The sequence below is a fragment of the Protopterus annectens genome, chromosome 2.part1, assembly GCF_019279795.1.
Source record: "Protopterus annectens isolate FY-2018-M chromosome 2.part1, PAN1.0, whole genome shotgun sequence".
Classification (NCBI taxonomy): Eukaryota; Metazoa; Chordata; order Ceratodontiformes; family Protopteridae; genus Protopterus; species Protopterus annectens.
The window spans coordinates 1,673,638,049-1,673,658,988 of record NC_056729.1 but is presented as its reverse complement, the minus strand read 5'-3'; positions in this window follow the sequence as shown (position 1 = coordinate 1,673,658,988).

The following is a 20,940-nucleotide window of genomic DNA, read 5'->3' as shown; positions in this document are numbered from 1 at the left end:
GTGAACAGATTCTATGTCATCAGTGCTGTTATACACATGGTGGATTGATAGCTTGACAGGGTTTGTGTGGACATGCATTTAGTGTGTGATGTCACGGCTCACAGTGATATGTCTCTGACATACCTCTCTACTGGCACACTGTCCACAGACTGGCCACATGTCTGCCTGTCATGTTTTGTGTGTTCACCAGACAGTTGGTGTCCTTGGTATATCAGTTGTGGACTCTGGGGAATGCAGTTAGTAAATACTCACTTCTGTTGGTATTACCGACATCATATTCATCATAAAGGATGTTACAACAAACTCAGTGACATCTGCATCTGTCTCAATGTATGACAGCACTATGTCCAGTCTACCCCTGTGTTTGTGCCTCTGTTCTCACCTAGTGATATAGGGGTTGGTGCCGAGCCTAGTGAGTGGGGAATGTTATCAAAGGCTTTGGCAAGATCATTGTAGGCTGTTGGTGTCACCTTGCCTTCATCCACAGCACAGATGACTGATGGCAAGAGGTTGACCAGGTTGAATGAGCAGGTATGACCTACCCTTCACAAAGGTACACTGTGTGGGATCCTGAGTCTGCAGATTCCCATATCCATGTTTATTAGGTGCATGATGATGCATTCCGTAGCTTCGCATAACAGACTTGTCAGGCAGTTGGGGCGGTATTTCACAGGGTCTCTAGTTGCACATCATTTATGGGGAGGGGTGACTGTGGCAGTGCACAGTTCGGTAGGGACAACACCTGAGGTGAGGATGTGCTTTAACAGGGCACACAGGTAAGGTGCCAGGTCACACTGTAATTCATGTAGAACACAGTCAGGGACATTCTCAGGTCCCATAGAGGCTGTATTCTTGGCCTTGGACAGTGGTGTTGTAACCTGTGCTGCAGTAATACTGGGTGCCTGGTGCTGTACTGGTATTGGTATTGGTCCTTCGGGGGGGGGGTGAGGGGTACTGTTTGCACGCAAGATGCCAGCCAGTATATTGGCATTATTTGTTGGCTCAGTCTGGGAGGTAACATTGTCAACTTGCTCAAAACAATTCTTGATATTGCCATGGAGATTCTTTACATAACTGTATGTGGCCTTGTGGTTGTCTTTACTATGTGCTCCAAGTCTGTTCTCACAGCTAGCTTTGTAGTATTTGATGAGGGATCTCAACTATTCATTGAGGCTGATAAAGGTTTATTTTCTGTCTTGGGACTTCACCTTATTCTACATTGGTTCCCTCCTTCTGTTGTACAGTTTCTTTATAGCAGGAGACCACCAGATCAGCTTCCTTTTTTTGGAGGTGAAGGTCCTGGTTGTATTGGGTAAGGTGGTATCCATGCATTTGTGTACGTGTTCATAGTGCATTGTTGTTTGATTTAGCTGTCATGCAACTAGTCTCCATTTGCATGGCTAATGTGAGGTTAGCCACCTCTGCTTTTATGAGGCCATAGTTAGCTTTGGAAAGGCTTTTCATGGTGGCTACCTGTGCAGTGGGGGTAGTAGGGCTGTGGATTTCCAAACATGATTATTTTGTGCTCAGATATAACATGTGAGGTTTTGGCTATTGGTGTAGAGCAACAGTCACCCAGGTCAATGTGATGGGCATGTGCATCGGTACATGAGTAGCTTTCCCACTTAATGGTGGGGTAGTTGAAGTCAACCAGTATGAGAGTATTATGTTGGACACAATATTCTTCAGGGTGTTTATGGACATGGAGTGTGAGTCTTGTGAAATGTATGGGGACCTATTGCAGGCTACAACCTGGACTACTGTCTTACCCAATGTCAGCTACGCCTGCAGGATCTATAATGCATAATGCTGGTCTACCACTCTGGAGCTGTGTGCATCCTTGTACAAATATGGAAATGCCACCACCTTTGGAGCTTCAATCCACTATCTGTAGCCAAATGTTGTGGAATTACATAACAGGCACCTGTAGCAACTGGAGAGACCCCAGAGATTTTAACTAAGAAGATCGAAGGTCTTCAACATATGCCTTACACATACTAACTGAATTCTTTGTCATTGTACTCAGTAGCATATATGCTGCTTAGGGGAGACTTGTGCCTGGCTTACAGAGCAATCTCTGACCCCATCCAGATGAAGTTGCTGCACATCTGTTAGTCAAATTGGACCAGAATTACCCACTCCAGTGACCTAAATTTGGCCTGCAATTTAAATAAGATGTGCTGGAGATACAAATTCATCTCACAGAGGTTGCCACTTATCTGGAATAGGCTACCAATTCATGTTAAGCAGAGCACCTCTATGACTCTGTTCAAAAGGAGCCTGGATGAATGCACGGAAAACCACAATTTCTTGCCGGGAATACCTCCCACATCCTTCTTGGACAAGGGCAGTCATTACTAATAATAATCTTAGGCAGTGATTAGCCTTTTTTTCTTGAAATATAATGGGTGTAATAGGCTAGGCTTAAAACGACCCTCTGGTCAATAGCCTAGTAACCTCCTCTGAACCTATGAACCTATGAACATGCTAATATAATTATCAAGCTAAATGTGCTCCAAATTGATCTCTATAAAGTTAGGTGAATACAAATTGGCTTAGGGGCAGGACCCACACAGTGAGTGTGTCAAGTGTGTCCTCAGACAGCATGACAATAACCCCTGGAGTCCTTCAGGCATCTCTATTAGGACGTCTGCTATTTTGCATATTCTTCTCTTCCATCCAAGTACTAACCAGGCCCGACCCTGCTTAGCTTCTGAGATGGGACCAGATCAGGTGCATTCAGGGTAGTATGGCTGTAGGTTGGTTTACACTTCTCTGATATCTAAATAGAAATTTAGGATCGTTGATTAACCAGACTTGCAGATTTATAAAATGGGTGTCATCCTCAAATCCCCTTCTGGCATGCAGAACCTACAATTTAAACTTCACAAGTTAATAGCTGGTACACAGAAAATAGGCTATAATGTGCAATACTGTTGCATTTGGTAAACAATCCAGCAACTCAGCTAATAGTATAGGCAATACCCACTCCAAAAGAAAGATGTTGCGAGAGACCTAGGAATATTTGATAAATAATTCCTTCTGCTTTGATCATCATGTTGCAACAATGGTTAGGAAATCATTCTATCTTGAAGAGCTGATCACAAAGGGTTCTTCTGCTAGATCCAGAGAAGTCCTTACCACTTTATATTCTTCACTGATCATAGAATCATCATAGAATACAATGCCTCCTTTCAGATGTATCTTATTAGACATATCAGGCAGTTTGAGAGACCCCAGACATTCCTAACAAAAAAAAAAATCACAGGCTTAAAAGGCCTGAGCTACCAGACAGCTCTGTCCTTGTATTTAGTGTCCTATAGACTCTTTAGGGGTGATCTGACCCTTACTTATCAGGCCATTTTTGGCATTCCAAGACCTCTTATTTCTCCATAAATCAAACAGTCCAGTAAACACTAGGATCAGAGATCAGAACACACTTCAGCAAATAAATCATAGAGGGGAGACAGATTCATCACATAACAACTACCCCTTCTCTGGAGCAATCACCCACCCCAGATTAAGCAATGTGGCATTATTTTCCTTTAAAAAGAAGAAAGTTGGATGGGTATTCACAAATTCTGGCCTACCGCTACTTGAAAAGGGAGGTAAGGTCTAAGGGTAGGTACTGGCAAATCATAAATGAACTATATATATATATATATATATATATTATACATATGGATCCCCTTCAGAATCTGAAAGTTTCAAAACTTAGAACTTCAAAACACAGAGACCAGAAGATCGAAGTTTTGAAACTTCAAATGTTTGGAATGGAGATCGCTATACAGCCCGGAATGGGATATTTACCATTATCCTCACTACAGTGAAATCTCAGAGTTGGTATATTTATTTATCAGGGGGTGTGGGTGGTGCATGCGGGCTTAACTCCCTGCAAAAAATGTGTAAAAAGAAAATTGTTTTTATTATTTTTTTTTATTTTGTTTTTGAAGTTTCAAAACTTCGATCTTCTGATCTCTGCCATTTGAAGTTTGAAGTTTTGAAACTTCGAGCTTTAGAAGTATATATATATATATATATATATATATATATATATATATATATATATATATATATATCTAAAGAAAAAGTACTAGCCCATTTAAACTAAAGTGCACTTTTGCGATTACCACTTCAATGAACCGGTAATATAACAAAAAAAACCCCACTGCAGCACCATTTCATGCTACAATGGGCATAAGGGAATATACCTGTTTCCCCACTGTAGTGCGATCTCGAAATTAGTATATATAAAGTAGCGGGGCTATGGGGGGTGCAGGGGGGCTTGTTCCCTGCAAAAATGACTTTAAAGTTTTTTTGTAGTATTACCGGTTCGTTGAACCAGTAGTCCAGAAAGTGCACTTTCACTTAATTGGGCCCGTACTTTTTCTTTTCGAAAGAATGATCTTTCGATAAGAAAAAGTAGACCCATGTGTCTATATATATATATATATATATATATATATATATATATATATATATATATATATATATATATATATATATATACATACATATATATATATGTCTGTGTGTGTGTGTGTGTGTGTGTGTGTGTATACATGGATTTACTTCGGAATTTCGAATTTCCGAAACATTGGATTTCATATGATCGAGACCATATGATCGATGTTTTGGAATGTCGAGATTCCAAAATAAATCCAACATAAAGAAAAACACACTTTCTCAATGTTTCTACAACCTCCACATCCCCGCTACTTAAATATACCAACTCCGAGATCGCACTACAGCAAGGAAAACGGAAATCTCCCGTTCCGCGCTGTATGCAAATTCAACCATATGAATTTCAAGGTTTAGGATTTCGAGATTCCGAAGGGAACCCATTCCAACAGTTATGGTGTAAGCACACACACACACACACACACACACACACACACACACACACACACACACTGATAACTAGTTGCATAAAGAGAAAATAATTTCTGAAATGTGAAAGATGTGAAACCTCATATTCATAGCAGAAAGGGTGGTGGTATCATCAGTTTAATAAGTAAAAAGGGTATAGATACTCTTTCAGAACTTCTGGAAAGGGCTAAGGCCATTAGCACTATATAGCTTGATAATAATTTGATACTGCCTCCAGATGTCTTTTTAGTAATGTTTGTTGTAATGGATGCAGTTTGGCAATATTGTCATTGAGAATTTAATTATTATGATCAGTTAATATTTAATGGAATTCAGGAATTGACATTTGACAACTATTCTTATACTAAATATTATTAGGATTTTAGTACCTTTAGCTAACTGTAGTTATCCATCTGAGTGCAATGCATAAAAAATCCAGCAGGTGTCAGTGATTGCATGTGAGATGTCTAGAGTATTTTGTCTTTGAAAGTCTGTAGGACAAAGAGTTACTGTAAAAGTCATATTCTTATAATATTTTGTGTGTGTGTGTGTGTGTGTGTGTTGGGGGTAAGTAGAGATGGTTTATAACAAACCCAAAAAACTCAGCCTACTCCTTCATTAAGCAAAGAAAAAAAAAAGTATGTCATTTTAATATTTGATATAGTTTTTGTATAGTCAGTAACTTGGTAACGTTTGCATGGTCTTAAAAATGCACACAAATGATAGCAGAACGTTCTAAAGTCCAAGAAACAGTCAGGATATGTTGCCCCATCCCTTTCCCACTATAACCACTTATGTATCACTGAAATAGTGCCCGTCTAAAATGTACATGCAATGCTGAAACAGATTTGTGAGATCTGGATTTTAAAACTCAGTTTATGAGTTTCAAGTCAGGGCTTGCAGAACTAGATGTTTTGCAAAATTGATCCACATGAGGGCACTCTTGATTTGGAAGAAAAATAAAGCCTAAAAAGTGAGGCGAGAGAAGGTAACTGAAACACAGAATATTTATATATAAAAAAAATTATCTCTGGACATGTGCCCCTCTGCTCCCCTAGGAAAGGTCAGCTCCTCCAGTGCTGGGGCCACTAATAGAGCCCTCATTATGCTCAGGTCATAGACAGTGCTCTCTATCCTTCTATGCCACTGAGCTTCATATTATTTATTTAGTTTTTCTTGCGGAGATAAACTTGGAGTTTTGCAGTAAGCATAAGGTTCAAAAACCTGTAAATAATTTAGTAGTTTAATAAGAAATCCGAAGCTCAGTTCATAGGTTCAGAGGTATGTACTAAGCTAACAACCACCAGTGCCTTTATAAGCCTAGCCTCATACCTCTCAGCTGTATAGATTTTCACAGAATGCCCAGAGTTTCACCTCATGTTTTTGGTCTGTTTCTCATAAATTTTTTTTTTTTTTTTGGCAAAACATTGACAAATTATTGAGAGATGAAGTCAGAAAATAACAGCAGACATTTCAGTTTCAGACTTTATATTCTTCAGAAAAATTAATGCTAATGCAAAACCTGTTATTCTATCAACTTTCTAAGTTTGTAAGAGCAATATTTAAAAAGATGTCCCTATTTTCCGGCCTTTGTCCCCCCATTATCTATGGCTTTGTCCAGATTTCTTGCTCTAAGAGGTTGAGAGGTATGCTAGTCATGCAGTCCAACCCAAATGTGTCTGTACGTATCATGGGTGTTTATTAAGAGACAGTATGTTAGGAAGTTTCCTGAGGTTAGGGGGTGGGGGTACGCTAGTTTGGACATTACTGTCTGGCCCTGTCTATCAGAGACATGGGGGCTATACCTGGTGTGAATTTCTGATTTCCCATCCATTGGTCAAGGTTACGCTTAAATACGGTTAGGGATTGACTCTGCTTCACATGGATGGGGATTCTGTTTCGGAGCATAGGGATCCTCTGAGACACATATCTGTCTCACCAACATGTCTTAATGTCGCAAGCAAAATTTAAATCCCTGGATCTAGTGGTTCTGATGCTGTTCATTTTGCAGATGTACAAAAGGTTCATCACAGCTGAATCGTACAATGCCTTGCACGCCAGGCATAGATTGCCCCTCAGTAACCTGTAGGAGACAGAGTACAGAGACAGAGCTTTAAGGAAATCTGTATAGGACAATCTGTTTATACCCTGGGTTCTCCTGGTAATGAACCTTTGTTGGTGTTCCAATTGTTGTATATGTCTGGTCAGGTACATGCCGAAGGAGGCACTATACTCAATGATGGATCTAATAAAGGCCGAATAAAGTGGCACTATGAATTCCTTGGACCTAGATGCTATGCTCTTATGTATAAGTTGGATGAAATAGAAAGATTTTCTTACTGCCTTAGCCACCTGTTGGTCAAAGGCCATATTATTGTCAACATATTTTCCCAGATCCCTGACTACCAGGTCAACTCTTAGGGGTGTCATATTGATACAGTAATTAGCCTGGATGGCAGTTTTTCAAAAGGTACTATAATACAGTTCTTTTCTTTTTTCTTTTTAAACACCTTTATTGAATTATCACTTGTGACATAGGCAAATTTGCATTAATATAAAAGTAATCAAACTGTATTAACAAGTTCACATTTACAAACATTATACTTCACATATATTGCTATATATCATATAACCTAAACATAAATTATTCAGTTCCTGACCTTTTTTTTGGTTAAACAAGAAACATCTTTATTAAACCATGACTTACAACATAGGCAATTATACATTTATATAAATGAAAACAAACCACACCAACACAGTTCTAGTTGCAAGCATTTTACTTCACAAACCATACTGACACACTCCCAACTGCAAACATTATACATCACTTATAATCATTTTCAGTCAAATATTACATAGCTCATTTAAGTCCTGCCTTCTTTTAAACCTCACTCCTCCCACAATTCCCATTTTTCCTGTGTAGTTTGCTCCTACCCTTTTCCAAAGATCTCAATTCCAGTTGTTTTATCTCTGTTACTATATTCATTACTTCTTGTATAGCTGGTTTCGATTTTGATTTCCATTTTCTAGTAATCGATTTTTAGCAGCCATCATAAATAAACACAGAAAGGCGTTATCATGTCTAGGCAATTCCAATTCTATATCATAGCTCAGGAAAAATCATCTCCCTCGTCTCACCAATCTGCTCACCTAGCATCTCTGACAGTGCATCCCACAGGGAATCCTTAAAATCCACCAGCTCACCACACTCCCAGAAAATATGTTCCTAATTACCACTTTCATCGCCATCACGTCTAACATTTTCTGTATACCTGAGGAAAAATTCTTCTTGGCATTGAGTTTTAATCAGTGACTTTAGCACCAGTGATTTGTCTGTGTTCGACCTTCTCAAAAGATGTTTGTGACATGGGGGAATCTATGATAGCTCCCAATTTGTAGTCATCCACAAACTGGGTCAGCCAAAGGCTCTTGACATTAGCCTTTACCAATAAGAAGTAGATGTCAAATAGAAGTGGTCCTAGCATGGAGACCTGAGGTACCCCACTGGTAACCTCTCTCTAAGTGGAGGTGGTCTCACCATTTCTGACTTCCTGGAGCCTGTCTTTCAGCCAGTTGACAATCCAGTGAGTTATGTAGGGTTTCTGAGGGAGTTTGGTGAGTTTGTCAACTATATCTGTGAGGGGTATTGTACTGAACACCTTAGCCATGTCCAGGTAGGCGGTATGCACCATTTTCTCCTCATCCATTGCCTTGGTAACCTTCTGAAAGAAGTCCACCATGTTTTATAGGCATGACCTTCCCTTGACAAAAATCAAACTAGACTGAGTCTAGTGTCTAAAGGTTGCCTATGTCTTTGTTGATCATTTTCATGATAATTTGTTCCATGGCTTTGCGTATTAGACAAGTCATGCAAACAGGTCTGCAGTTTCTGGGGTCATTTGATGGTCCACCATTCTGAAGTGGGATAGCCATTGCAGTCTTCTGTTCTTGTGGTACAACGCCTGTTTAGGACTATAGCTGAAAACTGACTTGAGTAACCCTGATAGGTCATGTTTCAAGCTATTTAGAAGATATCTTGCGATATTGTCATTGACCATTGAGGCTGTGATTTTGGCCTTAGTGAGCACCTCCAGGACATACTCCCTGCTACAGTTGCAGGGGTTATACTTAAGCAATAACCAATGATGTGGTGTGGTATATTGAAGATTTACCCACGGCAGGCGGGTTAATCTCGATGGGGAAGCCCAACTGATTAAATAAAGCCATCTGTGGGTAAATCTTCAATATGCCAGAACCATGGAGTCTGTTATTGCTATTATACAATGGCACTATTTAAGAAAAAAATAATTACTTTTCTTAAATAATGTCTTTGTATAATGGCGCATTACTGTTCTTCCGCTGGTGGTGGTATACTGCTTCCTTGTGTTGATGTTCTGCACATGCGTATGGGACTTGCGTTCCTACGCATATCCAGTGCATCAATGCTTTGAAATGGAAGCAACAGAGAAAAGAAAGTCTCCGTTGCTCCGTTTTTAAATTTTTTTTTTATTTATTAAAAAAAAGAAGGTTTTGGACACTTTATACCAATGGAAAAATGTCCGGGCGACCGGACCTTTTTCCGTTGGTATATTGTGGGATTTACAATGGGCATGCTGGCCAATCAGCGTGCACGTTTTTGAATATTAATGGGGGGTGGGGTCATTGTATAATAGTACTTATTTCATAGGGGAGGCAGCTGAGGGGGGGAGCTGATAAATTTTGCAACCTTACAGATACAACTGAGCTTGCCTAAGTAACGTGGAGGGAGGTCTCAGAGCCAGTTTGGTTGAAAATTACTGATGATACTTCAAAGCAAATGTATCCCCCAGATTCACAAAAGCTTGCACGGAGTGCAAGATTGGTGCAGGAGCCAACGCAGGCAATATGTCTGCCATGCGATCCAGGAACAGCCTGCAGGGGCATGCATAAGCGCTCCTGCACTAATCCTGCACGAACTAAGCCCTGGTATGCAAATCACCATATTTGCAGGTGAAATCCATGCAAATGAGGTGATTTTGCAATCTAGGAAGCTTGCAACAGTACGTGCAAGACTAGTGCTATCCGTAGAAATGTACTTGGTTAGTAACCGAGTACATTCCTGCAAAATCCAAAACGGACCTACGACAGCTCCAAATAAAGGCTGCATATCATTAAGGAAGCATGTCAATGGCCAAGTATAAGGCCATTGGCATTGCAAACAATAAAAAAAAAAACAACTTTTATTTTTTTTCGCCGATCTCGGCTGTTTAAGCATAGGGCAGCAGCACACAAATGAGATCGGGGGAAAATACCAAAATAAACCTAAAACCTAAAAAAATATTCACATGCCTTACAATTCATATACTCAACTTTGGTAAGGCTGCTGATGTCACCAACCTAGAAATACACCTCTGGGAAGGTTGTAGCCCAGTAAGCTCCATAGCGTGTCCTGTAACTGGGTACTGCTGTAGTGTGATAAAGTAGTTAGGTAAGTGTTCTAACCCCAGACTTGGCAACTGTGTGTGTGTTTGCGTGTGTGTCTGTCTCTAACTGTGTAGAGAGCAATGCTTTTTAGAGTACTCACACTGCTTGCAATTCATATACTCAACTTTGGTAAAGCTGCTGATGTCACCCATCTAGAAATACACCTCTGGGAAGGTTGCAGCCTAGTAAACTCTGCAGTGCATCCTGTAACTGCATAATGCTGTAGTGTGATAAAGTAGGTAGGAGTTCTAACCCCAGACTTGGCAACTGAGTGTGTGTGTGCGCGTGCACACGTGTGCGTGTGTGTGTGTGTGTGTGTGTGTGTGTGTGTGTGCATGCCTGACTGTGTAGAGAGCAATGCTTTTTAGGATATTCACACGCCTTACAATTCATATACTCAAATTTGGCAAGGCTGCTGATGTCACCCACCTAGAAATACACCTGTGGGAAGGTTGTAGCCCATTAATCTATGTAGCACATTCTGTAACTGCATACTACTGTAGTGTGATGTAGAACTGTGGTAGGGTTCCATCCCCACCTATAGCAGTTCTGGATGTTTTGTGCGTGTTACAATGTCTGTGTATGGAGCAATGCATTATAAGCTAGTCACACACAGTACATGTCAAATGGCCTACTTTGGCAATCCTGCTGATGTCATTCATTGTGAAATACACCTTTGGGGAAGGAGTTCCCTAGTAATTCCCGTGGTGCATCCTATAACAACTCCATGCTATAGTATGATATAGACCTCTGTTAGGGGTTCTATACTAACACATGTTGGTTGTGGATTTTTTTGTGTGTGTGTCACTGACTGTATATGGAGCAATTCATTTTAGGCTAGTCACACTCACTACAATTCGAATGTCCTACATTTGCAATCCTGGTGATGTCATCCAATGTGATATACACCTTTGGGGAAAGAGTATTCCAGTAATCTCCATGGTGCATAATATAACTGTTTAGTGCTGTAGTGTAATAAACTAGTTAGTAGGGGTTCTACTCCCAGACATGACAGATTTGTGTGTGTGTGTGTGTGTGTGTGTGTGTGTTTATAACATGTACTCTGTGTGGAGGTGGTTGTGAGTGTTTTGCATATTTCTTATATGGTGGCCCTACTATATATCACAATGTCCACCATACAGGGATAACAGATGTGAAATAGCTGAGAGGCTGGGGTGCAAAGCCATACCCATACATGTGACATCAAGGCCAGGCAATCACAGTTAGCAACCCCAGTATTACCCAGAGCACACTCTCAACCCATGTCTCACACACACACACACACACACACACACACACACACACACACACACACACACACACACACACACACGCACGCACGCACGCACACACACACACACACACACACACACACACACACACACGCCCAGACAACAGCCAATATGTGGGTAGTACACTGCATATTGGCAACTGATAGTAACTATGTGGTGATAGCTCTTGGCTATAGAGGGCATGGCACCCTGTCCATCTGTCCAATATGCACATACATGCAGACAGTGCACCTTCCCCATGTTCCTCAATGGACACCTAAAACACCTGTGGTGCCATTACATGTGACCCGCAAAGGACATACCATGCCTGACAACATACCCTGTATTGACAGATGCCACTGACACCAGGGAATGCTGTTAGCATGCTATCAATGTAGGCGCAGGGTAAACCTGCTCCCCATCACCAGTTACTGCCACAGGTGGGCAAGACTGGCACGTCTGATGATAATCTGTGTTCACAACATGGGCCAGACCCATAGTACCATTCCACATGTCACTGTACATGCATGTGGGAGGTGTGCACATCCCAGACACCGTCCTTGTCATGCACTAAGGAGCACATGCATGGCAAGCAATGCACGACATTGGCCACACACAATAGTCACCCAGGTGACTGGATGGGGGATAGAATATCCACCTGTGTGGGCAAATGCAGCCACTACAGCCCTGAGCCACAATACAGACCATTGTCATGTGGCCTGATGCCAAGGTATACACATCGCCTAGCCTTGTACAGCCGTCTGGCACAGTCGACCACCACACACCCATGCAGACATGCACCCATGCCTATCAGTGCTGGCACCCTGTGTGTTTGTATGTGTGTTTGTATGTGTGTTGTATGGTGCGTATGCTCACATCCACACTCCCTACAAGCCCCATAGGCATACTGAAGCATGCTGTCTAGTGTCAGACACCTCCCCATACCCTTTGCCCATACAACCCCTGTATGACCCGTGTGGTGCATGTGATACCTGCACAATGATGAGATGATTCAATCCCACTACTGATGAGTTGCCAAGTGTGTCACTGTGTGTGCGCCCCTGTAAGAGTGTGGCTGTGTTGATGCTGGCACCTGTACATGCAGACAGGCACGTGTACGTCACCTACTGTATAGCTGCCGTATCCCTGTTGCAGATGTCAGTCACCATCACATATATGTTCTGAGAGCTCCACAACAGGTGACCTATGTGGCACATCCAGTAACTGCATAGAACTGTGATAGCACTACATAGTCATCAGGGGTATGATACCTTGTTCTGGTAGGTGTGTGACACAAGCATGCTTAGGTTTTTACTCTCCCACCACTCCCTGCCTTGTCTTTGCCTCTGTCTGCCTCTCCCACTCCCTGTCTGGTGGATGTGGAGACCTACACCTGCATTGTTTGGCAGCAGCATTTGTATTTTAAGTGATGCTCATAATCAGCTGATGGCCTCTGCACGAATTGCAGCCCTCCCCTAGCTGATTGCATGTGGAACAGCTGTGGTAACATTCCCATAGCCAATTGCATGGAAACACACTCTAATATCTAGGAACATCATGTTGGTGTTGGCCCTTTTCATTCACTGTCAACACTAAACCCACATATGCGGAGGCCCTTAACATTAACCTGCCCAAGCAACAAGGACCTCCGAAGCCGAAACGCAAACAAACACCAGTCACAACCAAAGTGACACATAGCTCACAACACCAGTGTGCCACCCAACAACAGCCCCTAAGGCAAGACAATGTACCCAACACTTTAGTCATAGGTGACTCTATAGTCAGGCACACTGATGTCCCACTCACCAGACTGAACAAGGAGAAAATTACAGTCAGCTGCCAGTCGGGTGCCAGGATCCGCCACATAATGCATGCACTCAAGTCACTCCACAACAAGTACAAATATGACTCTGTCATTGTCCATGCTGGAGTGAATGACTTGAGACGTACCTCCCTGGACTACATGAAAAGAGACATGGAAGAGCTCTTCAATCATGTGACCCAGGCAGGTATGACCCTAGCCCTGAGTAGCATCCTGCCTTCGCCCAGAATGATACCACAGTATAAGGACAAAATGATTGACTTCAACAATTGGCTAAGCTTCTGGTGTCATTCAAAGGGGATCCAGTATTTGTCTGTCTGGGAAGACATGATCGACAAACCACTATGCTTTGCCAGAGATGGTCTGCACCTGTCACTCCTGGGATTCAGGTTACTGGCTAAAGCTCTTGCATTCCCTATAGTGTCTTTTTTAGGCAAGGTTCAAAGGATAAAATCACAACCGTAACAGATAGAAGCAGGCAAAATCTGAAGGTAATGCTACTCAATGCTAGAAGTCTAAACCTCAAAATGCACTCTCTCGAGGCACTCCTAAAAATGGAGAACATTGATATCTGTGCAGTAACTGAGACCTGGTTCAAAGCTCCAGAGAGCAACCCTGCAATACCAGGCTACAATTCTTACCACACTTTTCGGCCACAAAACCAGGACTGAAACACTAAAGGTGGAGGAGTGTCCATATTCACCAAGGATATTCACACCTCCAGGCTAGTTGCCCAACACAATGCATCTGAAATTCTCCAGGTGCAACTAACACTAGGTAAGACTGCAATCCAAATTGTAGCTTGCTACAGATCCTCAACCATGCCCCAAGATTCTCACTACACCTTTCTAAACATACTGGAAAATATTAAGATACAACCAAACACCCTAATACTGGGTGATTTCAATTAACCTGCCATTAATTGGGAAAACTACTCAGGTACCAACTCCTTTTCCCAACGGTTCTTGGAATTCATAAATTCCAACACCCTGGATCAACTAATCCATTGTCCCACCAGGGGCTCCAATATCCTAGACCTGGTCATTACCAACATGGGAGATAGATGCTCCACACCAGTGGTCACCCCATCATTGGTCAGGACTGACCATAAGCAAATCACCCTTGACATCCACATCCCACCCCCACCCCCCAGTAAGGAAACCTCCTTAAAAAACATCTCCAAAGCCAACTTCAAGCTACTGAAGTGACAAACTTCACAACACCCACGCAGACAGGATCTGGAAGTTCAACTGCAGAATCCTACACTAAGGCACTGTACGAGAACATCCACTTGTGCATGAATCGTGCCATCCCAAATAGAACCAAGATGTTCTTCTCCAAAAAAAGGAAGCCAATCTGGTGGTCCCCTGCTATAAACAAACTATACAACAGAAGGAAGAAACTGCTGCAAAAAAGAGGAAAATCCCAGGATGCAAAAAACTCCCTCACTAGCCTCAGTAAAAAGCTGAGATCCCTCATAAAATCCTCAAAAGCTAGTTACAAAAATAAAACTGCCAAAGATTCCAAAGACAACCACAAGGCATTCTATAGTTATGTCAAGAATCTAAATGGCAATGCTCAGATCTGCTCTGAGTTACAACAGAATGGCATTAAATATACTGATCCCAAGGATATTGCCAATATCCTGGCAGATCAATTTAGTGCCAACTTCACCCACCTCTCACCCCCTAAAGGGCCCATCTCAATACCAAAAGATTGCCAAATTCCAATAATCACGGCCACACAGGTAGAAACCGCACTCTCCAAAGCTAAGAATACAGCATCCATGGGACCAGATGACATCCCAGGCTGTGTACTACATGGACTACAAAATGAACTGGCACCTCACCTAAGTGTCATGTTTAATCATAGCCTCACCTCAGGCTTTGTGCCCACTGAGTGGCGCACAGCTACAGTTATCCCACTCCACAAGGGAGGATCCACCTTGGATCCCGGGAACTACCATCCCATCAGTCAGACAAGCCTGATTTGCAAGGGCATGGAACGCATTATCATGGAACTTATAAACAAAGACATTGGCAACCTTCAAACACTGGACCCCACCCAGTTTGGGTTTTTGAAGGACAGATCTTGTCTCTTGAATCTGATTGACTTCTTCGAATCAGTCTCCAGAGCTGTGGACGAGGGTAAGGCAGTCCACACAGCCTATCTGGACCTCGCCAAGGCCTTTGACACCATCCCCCACTCTGGAATCATAGATAAACTTACTAAGTTGGGCATAAATCCCTACGTCTCTCGATGGGTTGCTAACTAGCTTACTGACAAAACCCAGACTGAAAAAGTAGCCAACTCCAAATCCAACTCCAGACAAGTGACAAGTGGAGTACCTCAGGGTTCAGTCCTGGGACCACTCTTGTTTGGCATCTACTTCTCTGAACAAAGTTTGCAGATGACTGCAAACTGGGAGCCATTATTGAATCCCCAAATGATGTGGATATTCTACAAAAGGGCCTTACAGAAACAGATGCCTGGTGCCAGAGCCATGGGCTCAAGCGTAATGCCAAGAAATGTATAGTTATTCCCTTTGGAAAAAAACATGTACCCATGAATTACCACATAGGTGGCAGGACACTAAACATCGAAAGTGTGATGAGAGACTTAGGGACACAGGTGGACAGTGGTCTCACTTTCGATAACCACATTGCCACAACAGTCAGGAAATCCTTCTATGTGGCACACCTCATCACTAAGGGCTTTTCATCCAGAAAAAAGGAGGTCATTGTCCCACTGTACTCATCCCTCATTAGACCCATTATAGAGTATAATGCCCCGTTTGGTATGTACCTCACAAGACATCTGCAACAGCTGGAAAGGCCACAGAAATACCTCACTAAAAGAATCACAGGCCTAAAACAGATGCCATATACCGACTGTCTAAAAAAACTCCAGCTATACTCTGTGGCATATCGTCTACTCAGAGGCAATCTCTGCTTAACATACAAGGCCATGTCAAACCCTGAGCTGTTGGACATGCTCCACTTAAATAAATCCCAATCCCTCAGAGCCACACGCTCCAGGGATCTAAACCTTGTCATCACAATGAACAAAACATGCTGGAGGGATAGGCTCCTGACCCAGAGACTCCCCATACTCTGGAATAGACTGCCCATACATATCAAGGAGAGCGCCTCATTGGCCCTCTTCAAAAGGAACCTTGATGATTGGATGGGAGATAGGAAATTCACCCCAGGGATCATGTCAGTCACCCTGCTAGACAGGGGGCCGGAGAAGTAAATATTGTGGGAAGAAATATCCAGGGAATTGTTATGGCTAGGCTTGCATAGGCCCTAGGGCCGATAGCCTAGTACCAACCTATGAACCTATGAACCTATGAACTGTGAGCAGGAACTAGATCTGTTGTTTGGCAAACAGCATATCAGATGGATTGGGGATTTACTTCTAACAACATACACTGTGGAAACAGGGCAACACACAGGAGGGGATGTGCCTGACCTGACTACAGACTGTAAGTGCTGCTATACTGCATTTGGAGTACTGTTGGTTTAACAGTGTGTGTGTGTGTGCGGTTATGACTGTCCTACATGTCTCCATACTTGCCATGTCATTTCCATGTTTATGTGGAATCCCCATCTGGAGGGTCATCTGCAGACAGGGCAGTGTGTTGTGCATTGGTTCCATGTGTCACCTACGGAGCATCTATCTGTGGACTGCAGAAGGTAGTGTGAGGATTGCAGTCTGTAGATGGTGAAAGCCATGACAGTTACTGGCTTCTTATCCCTCATAGGACATATGTTGCAACAAACCCTGTTACAACAGTAAATGTATGAGGTTATCACAGCAACATGTCATTATTGGCCCTGTGTATGTGCTTCTAGCCACAACTCTGTCAACCCGTGTACATATGTCGTGCATGAATTGGTGCATATGTGCTGTACACCATAATTAGTGTCATCATATCTGATAACAAGCCAGTGAGATATCAGACTGCTACACATGTTATGTACAGAAGGGGTTATATTTGATGACATAACCGGGACATTCTGTGGATGTTTGTACAGTCCTTCCTGTGTGTGGGCATCAGTTTTACAGACAGCAGGTAGCAATACCTCTTACAGGAGAACTGGCACACTCAAGGCAGCCACATATTTGTAGGAGGTTCAGGAACTACAGATAGATTGCGAGTGGAGTTGTGTTATGCTTTGTATACTACTGGTGTTACAGGGTGTGTGTGTACATACCACTTTACCTTGGAATTTAGTCTGTTTGCATAGCTCTCAACTGTGGGCCTATCCTCTTGGTGGCCAGAGGTGTGCCTATCATGCGTTGTCTGTCCACTACACAGGTCCTGTGTCAGAGATTTCACTGGCAGTGTGTGTGTTGAGTGCTATCAGTACATGGATACATCCATGTCTGTTTCTAATCTCAATTCCCTGACTAAGGGTATGTTGCAGACTATTCTGTAACACCAGCAACTTGCTTAGTGTATGACAACAGTTCTCCACATTTGTGCCTGTGTTCCAGCCTCTGTCCTCCACAAACATATCAAGCTTTGCACATATGACATGCTGTCGGGGGTTGTTCCGTAGTGGGCTGTGAGTATACCACACTGCCATTGCAGCCATCAGTCCACTTCTGTTGTATCCCCCACACATACGGTGGGGCTGGGGCAATATATGTGTGGGCATCACCTACACAATACATGTGTGCTCTTATGCACTCCAGAGGCCAGTGTATGTAACAGTGGCATATGGGTCTGCATTACTGAGTCGGGGGGCACCATAAATGGCCTAGGCTGTTAAAATATATGGCAGTATCAGGGGTGAGCTGCCTTAAGGTATCTGGATGTCCAGTACCGTATACGTCACCTATATTTACATTACATACATATATTGGGTTAATGCAAGCCTACTGCCTCCTGCCATACAGACTGTTTTGTTTATCAGTGTGCATGTGATGGTGTCAGTTATGCCTTGTTATGTAACAGTTACAACCCATTTGGTCACATGACATCTTTACCACCTAGTGCTTTTGTACAGTGTAGATAGAGGCTGCTGAACTATACACATGCATTACATACTATTGATCATTTGGTATTCTGTGGCCCAGTCTGTCTTCACTATTGAACATTTTGAAGGGCTTGGCCTGGACAGCAACAGTTGTGAACCTTTCCAGACTACTGTATTAGTATAACTGTTTCACAGTTGCATTCCTCTGTTTATATGGATGTCACTGTCTGAACAGCTGTATGACTTGACATATAGAACTGTAATAGTACACAATGAAAGGTATTCCATTTCTGCCAACCTTTGTGTGGCATTTTCCCTATGACCTCTCTGTGGGTATATGTTGCAGGCAACAATTGTCATTTGTATGGGTGGCCCATACAGTGTCCAGTTGTTCAGGTGTTAACTGTAGGCATAGTGGCTGTTCCATATTGTGTGCACCTTCTACATATGTATGTCACTGTACATATATCTGTGTGTGTATGTGTAGTCACATGTATATCCATATATCTGTATATATATATATATATATATATATATATATATATAATATATACATATATATATATACATACTTATGTATATATGTATCTGCATATCTGTGTCTGTGTCTCTGTATCTTGGGGATGTTGATGGCTTCCACATTTTACATTTCCTATGGGAGGCACACTGTACTTAATGATATGTCACCAATACCAGCCTGACATCATACAGGTGGGATGTAGTACTGTTAACATCATGTGCCCATGTCGTGTCAGGTCCTGGTAATGGGATCTGCAACACTTGGTAGTGTATTGCAGGACGGACGTGTTTGGCTGTGGGGCGTGCCTATTTGTACAAGACGTATAGTTTGTGGAGCCTCTCAACCCCATTAACGGTGCATGTGGACATATGTGTGTTTGTCAGTCTGCAATTGCTATCTACAGATGTATGGCCATATATACCAATCTATGTATATATATATATATATATATATATATATATATATATATATATATATATATATATATATATATATATATATATATATATATATATATATATATATATATCTATCTATCTATCTATATAATATCTATATATATATATATATATATATATATATATATATATATATATATATATATATATATATATATATATATATCTGCTTACATATATATAACTATGTCCTTCTATACCTACACAGATGTATATCTGCGTACACATATGTAACTTGCTGTGTATATGTAGACATATAGGTGTAGACACATATATGTGTCGATGTAGGCATTTGCATGTATATATGTTCATATGGGATCTGTACACTTTGCACCGAAGCAGAAATCACTGAGCATATTTAACCGAAAGTGCTGTTCACTGAACCAGCACTTTTGGATAAGTATGCTCATTGTGCAGGTCGTACTATGGTGTGGTTAAGGGAAAATTCCCTTTTCCCCACTGTAGTGCAACCTTGGAGTGAGAATATTAAAGTAGGGGGGATGTGGGGGGGCACTGCCTGTAGGTTTAATGTTGTTTTTTTTAAACATACTTTACCATAAGCGCTTTCAGTAAAGTATGTTCGGTGGTAATGGATTCGGACTATTGATCTTTCGATCAAAAGTCCTAGATCCATGTTCATATATATTAATATATATGTATATAGTTTTAGGGGTCTATATTAAATAAGCGAATGCTTAAAAAAGCGAACGCTTATTCATAAACCCTAGTTCAGCGAATGCTGAAAATGCTGAACACTGGAAACAGTGATTTTTTTTTCCCCAGGGAAAAAAATTGCTGTTCCACAAAAAAAAAACAAAAAACAAACAAACAAAAAAAAACTTAAAGCAGTATTTAATGTGGGGGGCTTTGCCCCTCTACAATCTCCTACTTAAATATACCAACTCCGAGATCGCACAACAGTGGAGTAAATGGCAAACTCCCAAAACCAGCCCAGCGATTTTTTTCCCTGCAAAAAAATTCGCTGTTCTGGGTGTTCGGGATTTTCAGCGTTCGCCGAAATAGGGTCAATGAATCAGAGTTCCCTTTTTTAAGTGTTCTCTGATTCAATATAGACCCTAGTTTTAGAAATTTATATATATATATATGTATGTATATATATATATATATATATATATATATATATATATATATATATATATATATACACATATATAGATATGTTGTATCTGTTTAGATAATATATTTACACACACATACATCTAGATGATGGTATACATTCTCTGTACTGTTGTATGACTAGATTGGATGATATGTTTCTGAAACATCAGATTTGTTTGTAACTGGCATGGCTTAGTGATAAATCACTTTTGTCTATGGTGTGCAGGGTCCTGGTTTGAGCCTTGCAGGAGCTGTTTATTTTGCTGCTGGGCAGAGCACGGCTAGTTGGTTACAAACTAATTAAGGCACTTTTGAGCAGTTGTAAGTGGGTTTGTGTGGGTTTGCGTGGAGCAAAGCAATGCTAATCTCCGGTTACAGTTTCTTACACTCAGTTAGCTTCTTATTGCTGGAGCCTTCCTGTGTCCTGACA